This window comes from Cygnus olor, chromosome 1 (assembly GCF_009769625.2).
Source record: "Cygnus olor isolate bCygOlo1 chromosome 1, bCygOlo1.pri.v2, whole genome shotgun sequence".
Classification (NCBI taxonomy): domain Eukaryota; kingdom Metazoa; phylum Chordata; class Aves; order Anseriformes; family Anatidae; genus Cygnus; species Cygnus olor.
Genome location: NC_049169.1, coordinates 40,688,006 through 40,710,303, shown reverse-complemented (window position 1 = coordinate 40,710,303; position 22,298 = coordinate 40,688,006). Strand labels below are relative to the sequence as shown.

Here is a 22,298-nt window from a genome sequence, read left to right as displayed (position 1 = left end):
GTTGAGAGTGCAGGGGTTTGAGATGGCACGCTTCACACTCTTACTCCTCTGAGGACCGTGAAGAGTTGTGTGTGGAGAGGTGGCCTCAGCTCTTCTGGCTGCAAGCATCCATGGAAGCTCCTGTTAAAAGTGAAATCCATATGTCGTTAATAACCATAATGATCACAATTACAGATGATCTTAGGTTCTGTGTCTGCACAAATTGCTGGTACCTTGAGGATGGCTAAAATACTTGGACTGCATGAGTGCAGCACACCTTGGAAGGCCAGAGCGTGGGGTGGCATGGCACAGACAGGGAGGAGAGCCTTCAAGAGAGGTAAAACATTACTGAAAAAACCATTTTTTTGGCTGGTTTTGCTAATAAAATAAACTGAAAGGTGAGTGGAAGAATCAGTGAGCTGATGCTCTGAATACAGCATAGGAAGGGGCCTTGACCTTGCTCATGGCAGGGTGTTTTAGCACGGAAAGGCACAGCTGTGCTGTACAGAAGCAAGTTTCTCAGCCAGCAAGACAGAGGAGAATGAGGAAGGCCTGAAGAAAGATCTCTGCCAACTCAAATCTACTGCTTATGAGGTTCATACGTTAACTGGCCATGTTTCAGGCCTCCAGTAAAAATGTCCCACTGGTCCCATCTGGATGGCAGGCTCCGGTCCTGCAGCTACGCCCTCCCAAGGTGCTTCACCCACAAGCTGTGCAAGACGCGTGGGAATAAGTGCAAACAAAAGTAACTTGTTCTTTTTTTTCTCTTTCCTGCCTGTTTTCAATTTTGATTGGATGGCAGCACTTAGAGAAAACAACTCTGTCTCTGGGAGGGATGCTAAGCTTCAGAATAGGGCATAAAAACAGCTGATATTTTAAGACAGATGATTAAAATAGACATCTGCGGGACTAGAAGACTACAGCTGCTTAATGCAGCTTTGAGAGTTGAATCAGCAGATTCAGGTACAGACGCTGCCCCAGTGTATTTCAATTCTCCCTGTCATATTGATGCCTACACAGTAACGTACACTGAGATGGTATATTGGGGATCGCATTGCAAATTACACTGCTGATCACAGGATACCTGCTGCTGCTTTCAGATATAGTGTGTGGGGTCAGGAGTCTGGTGTCGTGTGCCGGCGTCTGTCATGGTTTTCATGTGTCAGAGGAGCCACAGACATCCAGTGCATCTCAGAGTGCCTTCTTTCTGCCCTCTCCGGCCCACCACGAAGGAGGCACCTAATCCGGCGAGGAGGAAGAGTCTAAATCCTCCTAAAAGATATTTTTCAACACAGAAGGAATGCAAAGATTTGAAACCAGATGGGAAATGTTAAGGGTCAGAAGCACAGGAGGGGGTGTTGCTAGCCAGGATCCTTTCCTGTTTTGAGAAGGGGATTTGTGCACCACGAAAGAAGATCGGACTCCTCGGTAGCACTCAGGACTAACTTCAGCATCCAGAAATGCATCCGCAGAGCACCAGTTTCCATGGATTGCCTCACGTCTCTTGGCAGAAGAGAGGATAATTATTTCTCTTTCCTTCAGAAAGCTGTGGTGGATTCATACCGTGGGTTCCCTGGAAACACTTGCACCGGGGAAGAGGCGTTACGCAGCGCAGGAGCACTGTGCTTCAGCCCTTTGAAGCTGGCTCTTTGTTCTGCGCTGGCAGGCTGCGGTGGCAGGTGAAAGGGGTACTTCATGCACTGTAATGTGAATTCCTAGCTCGTTGCTTTGCAGCTTTATCAAAGCTGGCAATACCCCCACCTCCTCGGTCCGTCATCGGAGAGGAAGTCTCTCCATTGAGAGCCTCATGCTTTGACCTGCATTGTGAGAGGGTAAATTACGGTCCCATAAAGACCCATCTTGATAAGCTGGTTCAAAGAAGCCATGTGTGTGCTTTGTAAACCATGATGATTAGCTTTCCTTTTAAAGTGAAACCAAGTCCCTGGGGTTTGTCCTGGCCAAAATGGGTTGTTATTCAATACTCTGGAAAGTGATTGTCCCGTAATTAAAGTAATTTCAGGGGGTACAGTTACTGACCTCATCCTGGACACTTGAAGGTGGAATTGCCTGCCTGCGGGCTGCCTGAAGCCTGCTGAATTATTGGAGCTGCCTTTCAACTCTGAAGCATGCAAACCCGTCTGCTGTCTACAGCAGCACGAATTTGTGCTGTCCCATTGCATTATGTCAGTGCTGGGCAAAACTTCCTACCTGGATCCTGCCAAGCGGGGCTGTTTCAGCCTCTTCCCCCAACCCTTTTGTTTTAGCTGGCTTCAGATGTTCACTAAATAGCAACACATTCATTTAATGAATAAGGAAAGGTGGTATGAGCTGCAGTTGGTGTGAATGTAGCTGCTTCAGGACTGTTCACTGGGCAGCTAGAGGTGGCTGCATCTCCTATAGGACAGCTGAACCACTTATAAACCTCCCACTGAAGGTGCCACTTGCAGCTCAGCTGTCTGGTGTTGCTCGCTGTCTTGGCTGTGGGTTTGAAAAGATGGAAGGGCACAAGGGCATGGGGTACACCAGGAAGGGCACACGAGCATAGGGTTCGCCTGGAAAGGCACATGAGCATGAGGTAGACCAGGAAGGGCACACAAGAATGGGGTGCACCAGGAAGGACACAAGGGCATGGGCTGCACCAGGAAGAGCACACAAGCATGGGGTGTACCAGGAAAGGCACACAAGCATGGGGTGCACCAGGAAGGGGCTGGGCACAGCAGTGGGGTCTCAGCAGAAGCCCTTGCTTGGGGGCTGTGGTGCCTGCCCACTCCCTGCAGGGGTGTTCTCCATAGCATTAACCTGAGAGACGTGCCCCTGCAGACATATTCCATGCACAACCTGCCTTTTTTTGCCATGCCCTGGAGTCAACCTCTTCCCATCTGTCTGTTGCCTTTTAAAGGTTAATATTTGATATTTGGTCTCGAGCATTCACTTTCATTGTTGTATTTTTGAACTCCTGCCCTCAGTGCAGGTTTTCTGTTAGAGCTTCAGCTATGTGGGCTTCAAGGCGCCGTTGAACTTTACTGTAACTAATTCCTGCTTTTTTCCTCCCTTTTTACTTAGGAACTCTTGTCTTTAACCCAGTGAGTATTAACTAGGAATCTTAATATAATGTGTCTATTTCTGTAAACAATTTTGAACAAAAGGGAATGCTATCCAATGTTCTAGTTTTGTAAGAGGATAGATTTCTAAATATTTACTAAATTAGCAAACTGACCAATAAAGAGAAAACTTCCCAAGAGAGACAGACTGGCAGTGATATCAGCTAATGTTAAGTGTTTTGCTGGAGTAAATGCTCTCACATGTCTTTGAGGATAGCTAGCAACAGGATCTGACAAAGGCAACACTGACATCAGATGTACCCCAGTTTATATCACTTACTGCCAAAAACGCCAACTGGTCCAGAGTCAGAGCAAGGATTACACTTCTGCAGAATTGCCTGGTTGGACCTTGTTGCAGAGAGGCTGCAGAGCACTCGATAGATGCTGGCTGAAGCTAGTTCTTGCCTCTGGAAAGCACTGCCTGAGTCCCCCTGCTCTGCTGGCAGCTGGCTGGCGATGCTGAGCCAGGATGGCAAAGGAAGCCACTGGGCAGTGCGAGAGGTCGCCCAGCCCTGGCTGATGGTGCCCTGCAGTCTCCATCACATCAGTGTCCTTTCTCTGAAATCGTTATGTTTTCTTAGCTTACTACCTTATACACATGAGATTTTGTGTAAAACTGAAAAGGGAGTGAGCTTGTGCTAACTAAGCAGTATAAGAAAAGCCTGGGAGACTTGAAAAATGAAATAACGATAAATCAGGCCTGGAACAAAAGCCAGTTTTACAGCGGTCCAAAGGGAGACATGGTTACATGATTTTACCAAGCTGGTGCAATTATTCAGCTTCATGGATGGAAAGTCCAGAGGAAAGCTAATACCACCCACATACAGACTATCCACTCCCTTCCTTCTCAGTGATTCTCCAAAGGGAAAATCCAGCCTGCCCTCATCCCAGGGCTGCACAGTGAGGACCAAGACTGCAGGCCGTGGCTCATGACATGAATTAGCTCATAGAATTATAGAATCATAGAACACCCCGAGTTGGAAGGGACCCAAAAGGATCATGGAGTCCAACTCCTGGGTCCCCAGAGGACCCAAAAAATCAGACCTTATTGGCCAAATGCTGCTTGAACTCCAGCAGGCTCAGTGCTGTGACCACTGCCATGGGGAGCCTGTCCCAGTGCCCGACCACCCTCTGGGTGCAGAACCTTTCCCTAACACCCAGCCTGACACCCCACCCTGTCCCAGCTCCATGCCATTCCCTTGGGTCCTGTCGCTGTCCCCAGAGAGCAGAGCTCAGCGCCTGCCCCTCCGCTCCCCTTGTGAGGGAGCTGCAGGCCGCCATGAGGCCTCCCCTCAGCCTGCTCTGCTCTGGGCTGAACAAACCAAGGGACCTCAGCTGCTCCTCATACATCTTCCCCTCTAGACCCCACACCATCTTTGTAGCCCTCCTTTGGACACTCTCTAACAGTTTTATGTCCTTCTCATGTTGTGGCACCCAAACCGCAGACAGTGCTGGAGGTGAGGCCGCCCAGCGCAGAGCAGAGCGGGACAATCCCTTCTCTCGCCCGGCTGGCAGTGCTGGGCCTGATGCACCCCAGGGTGCGGTTGGCCCTCCTGGCTGCCAGGGCACTCTGCTGGCTCGTGTTCAGCTTGCTGTCAGCCAGAACCCCCAGATCCCTTTCTGTGGGGCTGCCCTCCAGCCTCTCACCCCCCAGTCTGTATATACAGCCAGGGTTGTGCCATCCCAGATGCAGAATCCAGCACTTTCTCTTGTTAAACTTCATATAGTTGGTGATTGCCCAGACATCTAATTTGTCAAGTCCTCTCTGCAAGGCCTCACCACCCTCTATGGAGTCAACAGCTCCACCCCATTTGGTATCATCCTCAGACTTGCTCAAAAAACCTTCAGGTCCTACATCCAAATCATTCATGAAAACATCGGAGAGGACTGGTCCTAAAATGGAGCCTTGGGTGTCCTCATTAGTGACAAGTCCCGATGTAACCCCATTTACAAGAACCCTTTGGACCTGACCTGTCAGCCAGTTGTTCACCCATCTTACTATCCTTTTGTCTAACTGTATTCTGGTCATTTTGTCCAGAAGGATACTGTGAGAGACTGTGTGCTGCTCCTGGACATTTCTTGGTTTGTTATACTGCTGCATCATGGCAGGGGAAGAAGGAGCTCACTCCTTCCTTCTGACTGATTCAGAAGAGTCCTGACCTCGGGGCTTATTCCTGGAGAAGAAAAAAATTCAGTGGGAACTTCCGAACCCTGAAGTCCGCTCTGTGTCTGCCTACTCCCACCACTGGACATTGGTTTCATGATAAAAATACCAGACAACATTATGACGTGTTAGGGAAAATCTGACTATGATATGCCACTTGCAGAACATCCACCATTAGCAGTCATTCTGCTATATTTAATAAAAAATAAAAATAAAAATCCATGAGCAAAATCTTGCTTTGCAAAAAGTCCTTAGTGCTGTAAGATTAACAGTCATGTTTCCTGAAACTGTTTGCATAGCTTGGGGAAAATTAATTCATGCCAGGATCTTGCAATAGATTGAACTGTGAAATTCTGCAAAGCTGCTCAGCACCTCAGATGTAGCACAGCTCCTGTCCCTCCCTGGCGCTAGGCTGCCTGGAGGCCACCACGTGCGTTATAAGACCTGGTTCCTTGGCTTGATTGGTAATGGCTGCTGGCTTTGGAGACCCAGATTGCTTGGTTTTGGCCAGTGATGTTGGTGAAGTTATTGCAGTAGCAGAGCTGAAGGGACATGCAGTTTACAGCACAGCTGTTAGCAACACAATCCAATCAAGATCTGCAATGACCATCTCTACAGGGAGGGGATATTTCATTTCCTTTCTCACCATCTTTTTCCACCTCGTCAGGTGGCTTTGGCCACAGCTGTGCTTGGTAAATATAGGAAAATAGAGCTATGTGGTTAACCTGGATTAATATATTCCCTAGAGAAATCACCAATGAAAAATCTAGCCTCCTCAGCCCAAGCTATGTTAGTTAGCCCTCACCCAGCCCTGGCATATCCCGAGCCTGCAGAGACAACCTCTGTGTTTGCATTTCTGAGGCTCGTTTTGCTTCTGAGCAGTTCCCCCTACCTCAGTGAAGTCAATCCTGAAGTCATAGTCCCAAGCACTTTTGGTATTCCCCGCTTGGTTTTATCACTCCTTTCTTTTCCAGGAGCTCAGTTTAATCAGCAACCTAAAAGGAACAGCACTGGGGATTATCTCACTGACTAATCAACAGCAATCCACATGTCAGAGTCCTGACAGACAGAGAGACAGGCAGACGGACTCCCCTTCTGGGAACGGCCCCTGCTCTCGCACAGGCTGAGTGGCAGCTCTTCCCTTCCCAGCGAAGGCAGAGGCTGCCAGCACAACGCAGTCATCAGGCAGCGTTTCCAGCAGATAGGGTGCCGTGGGGAGGAAAATTAAATATTGCTTGCCTCTGCCTTTGCGCAGCTGCTGTTTTCTGGGATGTGTTGACTTAGGAAAGTCTTTCTTTGTGTAGTCCTCTTTCAGATGTTGCTTAAGTGCAAATATGGGCTGTTAGTTCAAATTTAGTAACAATCAGGATTGATGGAAAATCTCATACTAGGATGCGACAAAGAAATTCAATTACATACATACACTTGATTTCTATGCTAATAAGACTTACAGTAGTGCTAAAGAAACTGCATTCTTGACTACAGTGGCAGCTGGGTTTTGTCACTGAATACTGTGTTGGCAGCATACTAATGACTCATTTCTGACTGCCGACAGCTTATCGAGTGACTTTGTACAGTGATTTAAAGCCTGGTGCCAAGCTCGCAGGAGTCATTGCGCCCAGCCTGGGACCCGTTTGAAGTCAGCAGGAATTACACTGGGGTGTGCTATAGGGGCACTTTTAGCTCTAGCAAACATTCCAGTTACCTTCGGCAAGCCTGGGATCAGGCAGATAGCCTGAATTTGTTTTCTCACTTGAGAAACAGGTGATACAAATTGACTACATTGGTGTTTGCAGTTGCATTGTAAATGGCGCTTTTTCTTTTTTCCTAAGGAGGAAAGGGGAAGTTGAGGGCAGTTAATTGGTTTTGTTAAGTTACAGCCAGTCAGGTATGGCTGTAATTCACAGTAAACTTATCTTTCTCCCAAGAAAACATGAGGAAGGTGAGCACAGTGTCCTACCCATCCTAGAATGGCCGTTTCATGCAGCATCTGAGGGGCCTGTGGGCGAGGTACAGAGGTGGTGAGCCAGCAGCAGTCCTATTAGTACCTTCCTCCTGCTCACAGGGAGTCAGCAAATGTACCTGAACCCAGGACAAGGCACTCCAGTGCCTGCCATTCAGTGGGGTTCGTCCCTCTGACCCCTCCCCGGGACAGAAGCCTGGTGACTTCTCTGTGCTCTGACCACGTGCAATTAATAACCGCAGCTATATTCCTTGTGCAGCTCTTCTAAGGGGAAGAAAAATCCAGACATAAATGCCTGTGAGGCGGTGGGCGGTGGGCTACTCATGTTCTCTTGCTGTTTGAAAAGGGATAGAAAGATGGCTTGGATTTGGGGCCCCAAAGATTTAGAATCGGATGATAATGTTTTGTTTTGTTTTGTTGCACCATAACACGGATATGCTGTTTCTCAAGGACTCTACAAAAAACTCCAAAGTATGCTTATTTCCCATGGGTATATATGTACACAGAAGTAATTTGTTCAGGACTTGGACTGAGATAATTTTCTTTTCCTTTTTTCTCATGGCACATTGCAGGCTTACTGCTAACTGTGGCATCCAGCTCTTACCTCCTGTAAATACGGCAGCCTGGTGGCTCCTAGACCTGAACTGATTCACAAGAGTGGACAGCCCAGTTGGCTGGAGCCTCTGAAGCACACACACTGCCTCGTTATCAGGGTTTGGTCTGCATTAATTAGCTAGTGTGCTGGGTCTGGATCTCACCTGCATGTTGCACGGTGAAGGTAAAGAGTGTTTTGCTGCAGGAGTTAGAGGCAGGGTGGCACCAGGGACTCCCAAGGTGTCCATGAAATAACACAAGGTTTTGAGGGTACGGGTGTGTTGTGAACGCTTCCTACTCTCTGGTGGGATCCGAGAAAGCTCTCGCTCAGCACCAGGAGCGAAGCCCTCCAGCATGGGGCCATATCACCAGGTCCAGTGCAGATCAAAGCCGTGCCGGGAGCCTGGTCGCCATCTGCTTCCGCCAGGTTGCGGCATCAGCTGCCCCGCAGACAGCGCCGGCACCGGACCCCGGGCTGCTGGGGGCAAACGGGCCCTTTGTTTCCCAGAGCAAATAGCCTTATCTCGGGGAAACGACGCCTCACACAGCTATTTGAACCGACAGGAAGCCTGTGGTTTTGACTGTGGTATTGAAATGAGCATTCTGGCTGTTTTTCCAGATGCTCAATACATTAATGAAATCCCTGAGTTGAATTTTTTTTTGAAGAAATTTTCAGATTCATCCTGTTCCACTATATCTACATGCTTGTAATTATAGGCACTTACATTGCTATGTATATATATACACATCCAATTATATTGTTTTATATATGTATATTCATATATGCACTTCTACTTATTCATACTTACAGATGGACGTGCAGTATTTATTCCCATACATTAAAGCTAGTCACATAGTAAATTCGTCAGTGCAGAACAGCCCTGCAGGTTCATAATTCACTACAACAAAGGAAACAAAGGGGAAGGGAGAACGTAAAAGGAAGACAAAAAAAAAAAAAAAAAAGGAATGTCTGCGTGAAGTTTATTGTCCTTGAGAGAAGGAGCTGGAGCTGCAAGGGTTACTCAGGCAGGAGCAGGGCTTTGGCTAGGAGGAGATAACCAAGCTGAGACAGGCGGGAGCTGACTGGAGATGTCTGGGGGCGAGATGAGTACTGCGCTACGGCAAGGATAGTGCCGCCCGCGCAGAGGTACTGCACCTACCTACCCAAAGGGCATGTGCATCACAGCCAGGCTGGCACGCCATCCCGGACACGTTACCTGCATGTGCTGTGCCCTTGTCACCCTCGCCAAGACAGGCTGCTGCCCCTCGTCTCTGAACACCAGTGTGCCTCCTCAAAGGGCCCCAGGCAAGCAGGAAAAACATCTCATGTGTTGGAGAGGGGGAATTTCCAAGGCATGTTTTTTTCTCCAAGCCACCCCTGCAGAACGGTGGCTTTGCACCTGCCCCAGCTCAGGGCACAGGCTAAAAGCTGCAGCTGGACCCACCAAAGTCAGGGTGAGGCAGGACAGAGGTATGGGTGGTTTGTATAGCTTATAGAGTGCTGAGCACTGTCAAGTAAAACTAAACACAGAAAATGGAAGCAGAATCTCTATTAAAAAAAAAAAAAAAAAAAGCTAGCAATTTTCTAGTGTATCGTTTTGCATTTTGACTTCATTATATTTAAATCTAATTTTCCATTAACCTGAGTCAAAATCGTTGTGGGTCAACTACAACCTCAGAAAGTAAGTTCTGGTCCCCATTTGCAGTATCCTTGTATCTCAGTAGACTATAAAATGCCTTCTTTTCTGGTGTTTCTCTGCAGAAAGCCCTGCAGATGATTACAGTCCATCAGCCATTGCTCATCCTTCTCCAAAACCTCTGGAGATCAGTCACATCACCTACACACCTGTATTCCTAAAAAAAACAACAGTGAAATCAAAGCTTGTCAGTCTGACCATCAGTGTTTTAGGATGAGGTTGGTAATGTGTTTACTCAATACTTCTGTTACGGACCTCTGCTGTAAATTGCTGATGACTGTGCCAAATACCCATCAGACACAAAATCTTTCTTACTGGGTGTCTGTTTGAAGCTGATTTTTTTTTTATTTTTAATTTACTGCCAAAGTAGTGCTGCAGTTCTCAAGAGTGGAGCCAGAGTTTAATGTATTATTTTGCCTGCATTAAAACCTCCTGGCAGAATTGTGTACCTGTGCATGTGAAGCACACAGAAACCCACCACCGGCCTCACCGACATGCCTGGGGTGCCACGCTGATGTCTGGCACTTTCAGGGTGCTTTTCCTGCTGCCAGACGCCAGCAGAAGCCAGGTTAGGGCTGGCACAGGGTGCATTGCCCCAGCTCCATGTCCAAGTGAGAGGACGTCAAGCACAGGCTGCTGCCAGCTCTCCCCTCAGCTGGAGCAGCAGAGCTTCATGCATTTGATCTCCTGACTGCCCCCGGAAGGTGTCCCTGGAACAAAATACAGCACAATTTGTGGCTTGGTTGGGCTGGATTCCTGGGTTTTGACCCCAGAAAATTGCTTGCAGTTACATTAAAAGAATGTCAGATTTGCAGAGCCTGGGCAGCCTTACTGCAGCCCCCCGGGACTCTCTGATAGAGCCTTTAATTACATGGTCACGCAGTGCTTCCCCCCACGACTCCTGTCTCTGTCAGGGCTCGGGATGGCTGGTGCTTTTCTAATGAGCAGCTGTTCAATATTTGGTTTTCTCCTCCTTTCCCAGCATGTGGTTCTAGGGACATCATTCAAGCCCTGCTATGAATACAGAATTATTCATTTCTTTGTAAGCTTTTTCTGCATTGCTCTTCGCTTAATACCCCTGTGCTTCGCAAATGTAATTCAGCCAGACTCAGGTGAAGCAGGGAGAGGAGAAGCAAAGAGTAAGGCAAACAAAAAACCTTCCTCTAATGTGTGAGGGGGCTTAATTTCAGACGCGTGCCTGCTAAAGTAAACACGCAAATACATCTAGGCTTTTAGTTGTTTACCTGATTCTGGCTCTGTGGGGGACAGCAGGCAGCGGGGTGCAGGTGCTGGTGGCAGCAGGGCTGCACACATCGCTGGGTCAGCAGCGGCCGTGCAGACCCTGCCATTCCCCAGGGGCAGGATGCCTGCTGGTCTGCAAGGGTATGACAAGAGGTTCCCAACCCTTCACCTGCCCTCTTCCCCCTTGTAAAACTGGCATGTTTTAGCCAATTCCAGAGCTTCACAAAGGCGAGAAGGATGGAGATGTGACAGCTGTAAGGCATTCTGTAATTTATGGCTGCTCTTGCAGCACATGCTAATAAAGTCAATGGTATTTTAAGTTGTATGCTGGGAGCAGTTGGATTAGGCTGTTCAAAACAAACTGCTTAACCTAATCTACTCTTTGTCATAGAGCTTTAAATTAACAAGTTCTTGCAGTTAGCAAAACTGAATGGGAAGTGCTTTAATTTTGTTTTGGCCAGGACCCAAGAACAGGAGAGCTGTTTGGAGGGTGGAGTTGCGCAGAGCAATACCGACTGATTCCAGGTGGCTGCTGTGCAAATTGAGCTCCTGAAGGTAGACCAAATCAACAGCAGTAGCTGGCAATTGCTTAATGTGATTATGACTTAGGTTGAAGTTTTCAGAGGGTCTTCAAACAAATCAAACCTCTCAATTCAAGCAAGTTTGCAGCAGCGGGCTGGGAGGCATCCACAGGTCACCCACTTGGTTTTTGTGGGTAAGATTTGCCTTCAAGAATTCCAGGTTCCAGAGATCAGAGGGAAGCCTGGAGCAAAGAAGACATACTGTTCATGTAGAGGATCAGGTAGGGAACATTTACACCAGCTGGACACACACACAAGATCATGGGACCTAGTGGGATGCACCCATGGGTGCTGAGGGAGCTGCCGATGTCATTGTGAGGCCACTCTCAATCATCTCTGAAGGACCACAGCAAGTGGGGGAAGTTGCTGAGGGCTGGAAGAATGCAAATGCCTGGCCTGCCTTCAAGAAGGGCAAGAGGCAAGATCTGGAGAGCTATGTGCCAGTCAGCACAACCTTGACCCCTGGGAAGGTGATGGAGCAGGTCATTCTGGGAATCATCTCCAAATGGGTGGAGGACAAGAAGGTGACTGGGAGCAATGAGCATGGATTTATGAAGAGAAGATCATGCCTGACCAACCTGGTAGCCTTCTTCAGTGAAATGACAGGATCAGGGGATGAGGGGACAGCAGGGTATTCTTTATCTTAAATTTAGCAAGGCTTTCAATACTGTCTCCCATAATATCCTCACAGACAATTTGATAAAGTACAGGCTGCATGAAAGGACAGTGATGAGGGGATGGGACTAGACTATCTCCAGAGGACCCCTCCAGCCTCAGCTAATCTGCGGTTCTGAAATGGATGCAAGCTTTGGTAGCCCATCTTAAGAGGAGTCATCGTATTTCCTTTTCAATAGGCATCTTATAAAATGTGTTCCAACCTTTCAGAGTGCCTCCAGGGTAGTTGGAGGAGTCGCCACAGAAGTCAGTAAATTTTGCTTTGAGATAAGACTTTCACCCTCCATAGAAATAATGATAACACCTGAAGTGAAAGATAAGGATGGATAACACCTTCAGTTAACAGCAGAGCAGCCTTCTCCCCTGTCCAAGCCTAGCAGCTGCCTTCCAGGCAGCAGCACCTGGGGCTGTTATCCCCTCTGACAAGCCACGGGGGTGTCTGCATGACAGCACCCTCCAGCCAGCTCCCGTGGGAGCACACAGCTGCGAGTAGCCCCGCGCTTCTTGATGAACGTGGGAACTGGGTCAGCCCTCATGTCTGTCCACGTGCCGTGCAGCAGTCTAGGTGTGCTCAGGTGAGATGGAGGTATTTGGCTCACGGGGGGTCTGTAGGGCTTCTTGATGCTGGGGCAAAAAAGTGGCCAGCGTATGCCCATCCGCAATGTGGGCTGCCTGGCTGGGGAAGCCTCTCAATCAAGGGGTCATCCCCAGGGGTTGAATCTTACTCACGATCCACAAAGCATAGGTGAGATTAGGAAATTGCTGAAGAGGAATGGAAACCCCAGCTGGAGCTGAGAGCCGAAGGTCTGACCGGATATCTGCACCCCAGCAGGCTCTTGGCTTCTCTCCCCAGCTGTGATAGAAAGAGAAATGTGAGCGGGAGCTTCGTGGGATGGTGGTTACTATGGCTACCCCCACACCGTCCATCCAGGCATCCATCTGCTTGGCTCCCGGGGATGGAAAAGATACACTGCTGCTTTTGAAAGCCGATGGTAATCTATCCTCGCCGGCTGGACGGGGATGATATCCTCCTCTGAGATCAATTTTGCCTGGCATTTTTTAAGCTATGAAAACCGTTCTAACAGCAAAGTCACGTTGACAAAGGGAGTGTTGTTTCCCTCCAATAACTGCCTTATTGTTACCGAAGAAGGGGTACGATGATAATGGAGAGGTACCAGCAGGTCCCCAGCACACTGCAACCCCCACCGTCTTCAGTGGGAATTTAACCCTTCGGGTTTGTTCGGGAGACTTCTTACTCTTGCCAACATGCAGTGGTGCTGGTTTAAGAAATTCATAGAGTGTAGGGAAGGGAAGCTGGACATGCAGAAGCCCCTGTCTCTAGTTGTTCCTGAGCCTCTTGGGTGGCTACGCACAGAAAATCTGGGATAGGCACATACATCTTGTGAAGTAGGATGGGTTTCTTTCTGCCATAAGGTACTTGCTACTCTAAATAGGTTTGCTAGCAAGTGGGACCCATGTTTAATTAAAAAAAAAAAAAAAAAAAAAATCTTTGCTGCAATGATGTTCGGATAGAGTTTACACACCCTTCTGTTTCAGTTACCCTCTGTGTGAAAGCAGTCTTTCATTTAGAGACTAGTCTGGGACGAAAAATATTCTGCCAAATGTTCATTTTCTCGCTCTTGGGCAGTTTCTTAGCCCTCAGCATTCATTATGACTGTGACTGTCCAATTAACTCTTTTATATGGATATTCCTCTTTGGAAAAATTATGCAAACGCAGAATTCCTGGAGGATAAAACACAGCTGACATCTCTGGACTATATGGGGGCTATATTGCCCTAGTCAGGTAAATCTGAGCTTAAATACAATGCAGGTTTATTACATGCATGCTCTATATGTCCTTTTGAATGGTGTGTCTCAAGTGCAGCCCTCAGTTTTGTTTCCCTCACGGAGTGTCACTGACCTGACCTGCCATGAGCTCTCTGTTCTCTGTTTCCCCTGTTATCTGTGTCACACGGAAGAAGGAATTGTGTGACAAGTCAGTAATTTGTCTTATCATTCTTCTTCCTGGGAGCAATGTCTAAGCCCTCTGTCCCCTAGAAAGCTGAAGCCTGTTACACCAGCAAGGCAGGCTTTCCAGCCCTGACCGATAAAGGTGTAGACTACGGGAATTAAAACTGATTTCACCAGAAAGGGTTTGTTACAAAGTCAAGTAGAATATAATGTGGTGACAGCAAACAGCGTTCTGCGTCCTGGGCATAAATGTGTGTGTTTGCCTATGTATATTTAAATATACAGATTTATTTATGTTTGTCAGCATAAATCTATTTAAAAAAAAAACAGCTCCCTTGCCTGACCTTTGGTGTAGCAGATGCTGGGCTGCAGGCAGTATTGCCCTTCTGAGGGAGGGCGGATTTGAGTTCCTGATCCAGCAGCCTTAGTCTGATTGCTTGGGGGTGCTGAAGGGCAAGATGAGTGGTGTGCCCTTCCTGCAGCCTGTTCTTCATTTTCTGACTTGCCTCTTGACTTGCTCAGTTTATATAAGGGGTTAGAATACATGAACAGTATTTTCAGATGTCTGATTTTTGACTCGGAAAATTGTTGGTTTCAGCTTCTCTGCCAGATGGCTGAGGAGAGAGCAGTCTCTGCTTTGTGCTAAATGTTTGTGTGAGGATCTGAGGAAGCAGAGCCCAATTAGCATAAAAAGCCATTGCGGTCTCCCAAAATCTCGTAATGGGAAGTCACTGAAACAGAATGAGCAATCACCTGCCTAAAATAAAACTAATTGCAGCTATAAATCAGAACAACTCAGTGAATGATACCTAGCTCAGTCTGCAAGCCTCAGAAGTGACTGGCCATCAAGGGTGACAGAGATCAAGTGCTAGTCTGGCTCTGATGTTAGGCATCTTGACTCCATCATCCATACAGGAAAGATTATGGTGCACCTTCAAGAAGACCACCACCTACCATGAGTCCGCCTCGTCTTACTCTTTTAGTTTGGAAGACGTAAAATCTGTTCCTCTGTATCTGTTCCAGATTAACTCTCAATAGCACCAGTCCTATAGCTTTGTCTCCTTCCTCCTCCCAAAATGTGATGACCATTGCCAGTCTTCCTCCGAACACTTGCACTAACACACACACACCGGAGCCTAAAGCTTTACCACAAGCATTTCAATGGAGACACTGTTCTAGGGTTATCCCATGGGGAATATATTTCTGCTGACCTTTAGCATATCTCACAAGCTGTCCTGGGTTTTGCGAAACTATGAAGGGAATGTGCTATGCACAGAGCAATTTGAAACAATGCAGTTGTCTCCTTTTTAAAGACAGGAAGTGAAAATGCAACATCAACTCCCCTGCAATCATCAGTGAAGGTACGGATCGTGTAACGGCATCAGCTGGAATTCAACCACAGTTAAAGAAAACATAGCCACGCACTAGAAAAAAAAATGCCGACGGATTTCCAGTGACACCAGTAAGTAACGCTGGGAGCGTCAGACCAGCTGGAACGAGACACGGAGCGAAACAAGGGAGCAGGGGATGGGCCCTCCTCTGGTGGGAGCGAGCTCTCTGCTGCCGGGGAGACGAGCCACACAGTCCTTGTGCTCCCTGTTGGAATCACGGCTGGAACATGCACTGGTAAGAAAAATCCCCGGCCTGAGGGACTCTTTTAAAAGCCAGGAGAAACACAGTTGCTGAGAAGGATTACCACCTCTTTGCTTTTAGCTTGGGCCCCCGGGACACGGGCTAAACAACTTGCCCAAGGTAATGCAGGAGTCTGGAGGAAAGCCCAGCAACCCACATCCATAATGCCGTAACCCTTTCCTTCCTGCTGGGACGTGCCTGCTGTGCATCCTTCAGGCCAGGGATGGCACCCCAGCCGCTGCAGCCAGCTGCTTGGTGAGCACCCTGCCCTGCAAGGTCAATAGGCACAGGAAGGTGTACGATGGAGGGAGTGGTAACGGGACTGAGCCACGTTTATTTGGTTTTTGTAATTAACACTCATTTATCTGGGAAATTACTCTTGGGGTTTACAGTATTCGGTAAATGTGAGTTGTTGGGAAAATGGGCAGTAAACTTAGCTGTAATCCTCAAGAAAAAAAAAATCTAAAGAACAGTTAGCAGCCTCTCCATGGCATTGCAGGATACTGTATCCACAGTGTTGCCATCTTCTACTGTGCCAGACAAATTTCTCCATCGTTTCTCTTTCACTTCAGCTGGTGTAATTTGGTGCAACGTATAGAGGTCTGCAACGCTGTAGAGTCACAGCTGCCTGGAAAACTTGAAAAAAGAAAGGGCTATAAATTCTTTAAAGGAGGAAGAATCCATCTCTACCTTCAGAAGCGTAACTTACTGGTTCTCTCTGCGGGAGCCATACTTCACTGCCCTTCAGCTCTCGCCATGTCAGGTATAGGTTTGGGTCACTCCTTGGCTTTGGTTACCTTTTTTAAAGAGTGTTGAAACCTTCTGAAACTCAGAAGGGACATGTTGATACTTGTATAAAAATCAGATCAAACTTTGCGTCTTAGAAATAAATCCAGAAATGTCTACAACTTTTTAGTCTGCTAACCTGTCCTCTTTTGAGGGGAGACAAAAAAGAAATTGAATATCCCTTTGCCTTTTGGTATTTCTCTCTGAAAAAACAAAATCAATAAGAAAAACACAAGACAAAACCTTTAGGAGAACAACAACAATAACAACAAACACACATACACATACACACATATATATATTGCTTCATTTCATAAGACGTTGGAAAGCTCTGGATACCCAAAAGCTGCAATTTGTAAGAGGAGTCCAAGGTAGCACATTGTATCAAGCACATAGTCTTTGGGTGTGAATTCATCACTTAACTCCCCAGTATTCCCCCTCTAACATATGATTTATGTCCATCATCACTCTGAAATTTGGCATAGTGTTTCCTTTCCTCCTGTGCAAGTTTTACTTTCTTCCTTTATAAATATCACCTTCTGATTTCCAAAATCAGCTCTAAAATAGACTGTGGCCCCTGTTTTAAGCACTTCAAGGTCAGATTTTAATCCCCTTGGAAGCGAGACATCTGTTCATGTGTAAGCAGCCACACCTGGCATCTTCAAGCTGCCTCATGCCCAGCCCTCAGTGGGGTTCTCAGATCATCTTCTCCCTGACCTCTCTCATATTCCAGGCCTGATTTTTTTTTCTTATTAAAAAAAAAAAAAAAAAGAAAAGAAAAAGAAAAAGAAAATGACATTCTCAGAGCATACCTACCATATTGGGCCTCACAGGGAAGACAGCTAGGAATGAGACTGGCTATGTCTTGGCAGCTTTGCCCAATATACCAGTTAGAGCACTGTACTGGAACCTGTGAAGCCTTGGTAGCCCTGGTATTCTGCCCTGTTTGAAGCACAGGCCACCATCCTGTTGGCATTCAGCCCTACACAGGGCTTCAGTGTAATTTTGGGGTGAATTGTCCTGAACATTGCTGATTGGGTCTATTTTATTTTGACTGATTCACTGCATCATTGACTCTACCTTTCTCTTTTAAGTCTCAGCCAAGCCCCCACATCACTGGGGTGAGGGATGCTGCTCTGGGCTTTCTCTGCAAAGAACTGATGAAGCTTAATCACATATTTCCAGAAGTGTCACCTCTTCTCTTAGCCTCTGGCAACCTGCCTGGCTTGACTGGCTTCTACAAATCTCACTCATAGGTATTTCAGCCTTCCTGTGTGTTGTTGAGGAATATCTCACAGCTCAGGGCTTTGAGGATGCCTGCCATGTGGCCAGATGTTTTGAAATTAGGAAGTGCTGAAAGCGGCAACACTTAAAAATCCCCCGTTGAGTCCTGCTTCTGGAATTTCATTGCCTTTGATAAATGTCCCTGTTGATCGGTACCGTACTGGCTCCTTTTTCCGTGTCCCACTGGAAGTGGCATCTTGTCTCCAAAACCCCATAGTGTATCAGACCATATGTACAATCTGTAACACAAGGAAACTCTGAATTAGCTTTCTCAGGCGATGAGCTTATGTGCTGAAGTACAATGAACATGGAATGCCGTTTGCTTGAATAGCTGCTAAAGTTATTAATAGTCTCAAAAAACATCCTGGAAATTCTTTTCAGTCCATTCTTAGTACTCGTTGACCTCAAACTGGCAAGCACATGAAAAAATGTTGGGAGGGGAAGCACGGATTAATACAAGAAAATAGAAACCACATGGTGGAGGGAGGGAAGATCAACAAGGCAGTATTACTGAAACAGAGGACTCCTTCTCACTTCTCATCCCACCTCTTGTCCTCCTCAGCATTTTTGATCAGGCATTTCTCTTTTACTAACATTTTTTCTTCTTTCTTATTCCTGTGAAAGGGTGACTCTATCCCCTTAGCTTGTCTTTCTCCAAATAGCAACCCAGAAGAGATGACATTTTTACTATTATCAATTATTGCTGCTTTTACTTAAAAGGAAGGCCTGTGCAGGGGGTTGTGTTAGAGACCTGGAAGAGCTCCAGGGGCTGTAGTTTCACTGTGTTTGTGCAGCCACTAACAGCTTCAGGTTTCTTTGTAGCCTTACTTAAAATAAAAAAAAAAAAACTCTTTTCTCAAATACGTAGTACCAAAACATTCAGGAGCTGCAGAGCAGCTTGGCTACACCATGTCTGAGGGACTTCATTTTCTCTGTATCTCTTTGTAGTGGACAGCTGCTGATACCTTCTGTGTGGTTGTGCTTACATTTTTACAAGCATATTTACAAGCTGTATTTCAGCCCATGGTCCTTGGACTCTTGGGGATCTGCAGACCACTGCCAAAAGGCTCAAGAACAGTTATTGTGGAAGGCAAATCTATATGTTATACAGCAGTATGCCTGTATAGGTTCTCATTTGAAAAAGAACACTGAAAAAATTTTGGAGGCCCACACACTGGAAACCATTGGGCTGGATATTCTATATGCTAGAGATACTGTAAATTGCTGAACGCCCTCCCTCAGCTCTCATTGTCATTTTGAGCCACTAGCTATCTGGGGAAGTCTTTAGGGCTGTAGTGCACTTACATACCTGTTCAGGCAGAATGATCTGATCCTTTGTGCTGTTCTTACATCTCTCATCCCCACTATTTTGCTCTATCAGTAGGTTTTGGGGGGTACTTGGGGGCATCCTGATATCTTGAAGGACCAGTCCTGAATAGAGAAATATTGCATCTAAATCCATCGAAAGACTTTGCAGTGTTGTTTTGCATTATGAAAGCTGCAAATTTTTACTATAATTGAATAGCAATAATGATAGCTTAACTAATAAAGATGGGATTTCAAAACACATTTTTCTTTCACAGCTCAGCCTATAATTCTTAAATGGCTTGCTGCCAAATCTTTGAAAGCCAAGGATTATTATTTGTCAGCTATTAGAAATTGCGTGTTAAAAGTCTAATCTCCTGTGTTTTGTGCTGTGTGTACTACAGTGCTAACAGTGCTACAGAAATATTGCTTTGGAGGCTTCTCATATATTGTATAACTGCTGGGAATTTGTTGGCCCTGAACGTAAAGCAGCTATGAATAACTATCTCAAAATGCATTTAGAATACATTTTTCTGGCTGTGCAGTGAGAGGCAGGTATAGCCCTTATGGAAGTGGAAGGATGAGCAGCTGAGCTGCTACTATCACGTTATATGAAACCCTAAGGTACAGCCCATACCAGGTAGTGATAAAACTTCCCCATCCCCTGTGCCACCCTCATTTCCTCTGCTGTCTTTTATTAGTGCATGGATCCAACTAGTGTTAGTAATTTCCTACTACTACTTTGTAGGTGCATCTTTAAACAAAGGATGGAGCTCTGATACTGACCTCAGTTTATCACAATAGTTTCCTTGCTTGTTATTAGATTTGCAAGTCAGTTGATACAGCAGCCTTGTAATGGCAGTTTTGATGCTGCTCTTTGTTCTTCACATATTTCAATAGTTACATAGTTGATAGTGTTGCTTAACAGAAGTATGACTCTTACAGTCGAGAGTCACCTTTTATCCTGTGTTATACCCCTTCAGAGAAACACAACAAACACACCCTGCCACCTCTTCCACCTTGTCTTCAGCATATAGTCATGCATCTGTCACTACTACGATCACTTTTGTTACAAATCTATAGCAGTATGTAGTTAGCGTATTTTTACATACTCCTGACTTACAGGGAAGCTTTGTCATCATGGTATTGTTCGTTTCGTCATGTGGCCAAAAGATGAACCTCCTGGGGTGTTTAACTGGTCAGTACTGGCAGACTGGTCTTTCTGGAAAAATATTGCTTTGAGCTAACTAAAAACAAAGCAATGAAATAGAATAGTTGAGGGAAAATGTAACCTGTTAGGTTAGTTTCATGATATTTTTCCACAATCCAACTTACTGCTTACACTGTCTTAAACATTTGATAATAAGACATCTTCTTGTCTTCTGGTGACCTCATATTTTAATAGAAAGTCTCAAATATGGTCTTCATAATAGATTCTTGATCGTTCTTATACTTTCTAATATATCAAGCAGTAAAAATAAACTGGTTCAGACTTGAGGCGATCTCAAGAGCACTCAGTGGTTGAATATGAAGAGGATAATATGGTCTCACACATCTATCTCCTTTCCCTGAATCTAAAGCAAAGGAATTGTACCCTGTACCCCGTGGTTAGCTTGGTTCCCCAGCTGAAGAACAGATATAATGGGAAAAAAGAACTACCCAGCACTGTTAGATATTGGGACAGACTAGATATTAGCACCTGTTTCATCCTGTGTGAATTGCGCACACTTCTGAAGTGAGCACAAGCAACAAGTACACAGGATGTGACAGAAAAACTCACAGATCCTTTTCTGAGGACTGGTTTTATTTTCAAGGAAACTCACATTACTGACCTTAGCTTGTACTAGCAATGCTAGTATAACACATTTTTCTCTTTTTTCCTACTTAGGATAAATCAAACACCTCTACTCAGGATCAATTTTCCTTTTTAAAGAGAATTAGCTGCTCTTCAGTGCCACTGATATAGTCACGGAACTTTTGCTGACATTGTGGGCAGAGATCTTAAGAAAAATCACCCCAAAAGTCATCACTGGAGAAAAGTGGAGATGGAAAGGGAATGTCTGACTGTATGTGGGTTCTGCATTACTTTAGATGGTATGACTTCGTTTGTTCTGATCTTCCCCTGAACGATGGTGGTAGGTGTTATGTTTGGCATCACAAGGCAGTTTAATGCAAAAACAGTTGAAGGTAGTGGGTCACCAATCCTTTGCCTTGCTTTACTTTGGATATGGACACTTGTCCTATTTCTAAGTAAGTAGTTAGCAGCTTGCAATGCTGAGGTTCTTTTTTAACTTGTAAAAATAAATAGTATTTGTCAATGACTTGTGATCCTGATGGGCTTTCTCATGGTTAGGCTCCCCACAGAAGGACAATAAATGATTGCAGCAGGAGTTTTATACGCACAGCAGAATTTTATAAACATGTTAGTTGTCTAGGCATGGCTAAAAGATGCTGTGGATTCCTTCATTATGAAGTTCAAAACTGATGTCTGTAAAGGTCATGGACCTGTTGGCTAATTGAGATCTAGATGTCACGGTGATATAACTAGCCTGGAAAGAAAGCTGTTAAAGAAAGATGTGCTAAAGGGCCCATCCACATCATTTTTTATGCTGTAAAAAGTTGGAAGGATGCATCAGATGCCATCAATTTAATGAAATGTTTACAAGCAATTATCAGTTGCATCCATTTATTTAGACTGCTTGCTTCTACCACAAATAAACTGCTACCCTCATTCCATTCCTTTTCTTGTTACGCATGTAAAACTTTCACTTAGCTGGCAACTCATTTTTATTGAATCTTGAGGTCCCAAGAGACAGATTTGGAACATGTTTACTGCAGGGAAAACCAGCAGGACTTTGCTGACTTCACTGAAGTAACTGAGATCAAAAATCTTCTTCAAGGAGACCCCTTGCATATAAATGCAGTTTGAAAAAAAAAACGCATACAGATAAATGAGTAGAGAAGGGTTGTTGTAGTAATGACATGCATTCAACTTTCTAAAACTTCTGATGATAGAAAATATTTTAAACTAATGGGCTCCCTTCAATCAATTTCTGTTACAAAAGTCACGTGTACATTGTAAGTAAGTGATAAGACCAAGATTCAACAGGACTCCTAAGGATGGCACATTACAGGTATGACTACTACCACTGGATTTGGGGGTTTTATTCCATGCCTTTGATCCTGCTGTTCTTTGAGCAAGGAGTTTCTACCTACAGCAGGGAGTTCTGTGCATGATGGCTCTGTTAGATTTGGCTCTGTGTTGTTATATGAACTCTGCAGGCAACCAGTACACTTATCCAGCTGCACATCTGCTTTAGAAA

General features: G+C 45.7%; 2 long non-coding RNA genes across 2 annotated transcripts; one reads left to right on the top strand and one right to left on the bottom strand.

The window, feature by feature from the left end:
• Positions 1 to 9,385: 9,385 nt before the first annotated feature.
• Positions 9,386 to 10,896, bottom strand: LOC121068516. The gene is made up of 3 exons (XR_005818924.1): positions 10,743 to 10,896; positions 9,989 to 10,208; positions 9,386 to 9,655 (listed from the first exon to the last, which is right to left on the bottom strand). It is a non-coding gene; the product is annotated as an uncharacterized LOC121068516 (long non-coding RNA).
• Positions 10,897 to 11,395: 499 nt separating this feature from the next.
• Positions 11,396 to 21,293, top strand: LOC121068507. Its single transcript, XR_005818918.1, has 4 exons — positions 11,396 to 12,571; positions 15,282 to 16,363; positions 17,481 to 17,642; positions 20,864 to 21,293. It is a non-coding gene; the product is annotated as an uncharacterized LOC121068507 (long non-coding RNA).
• The last annotated feature ends 1,005 nt before the right edge of the window (positions 21,294 to 22,298 follow it).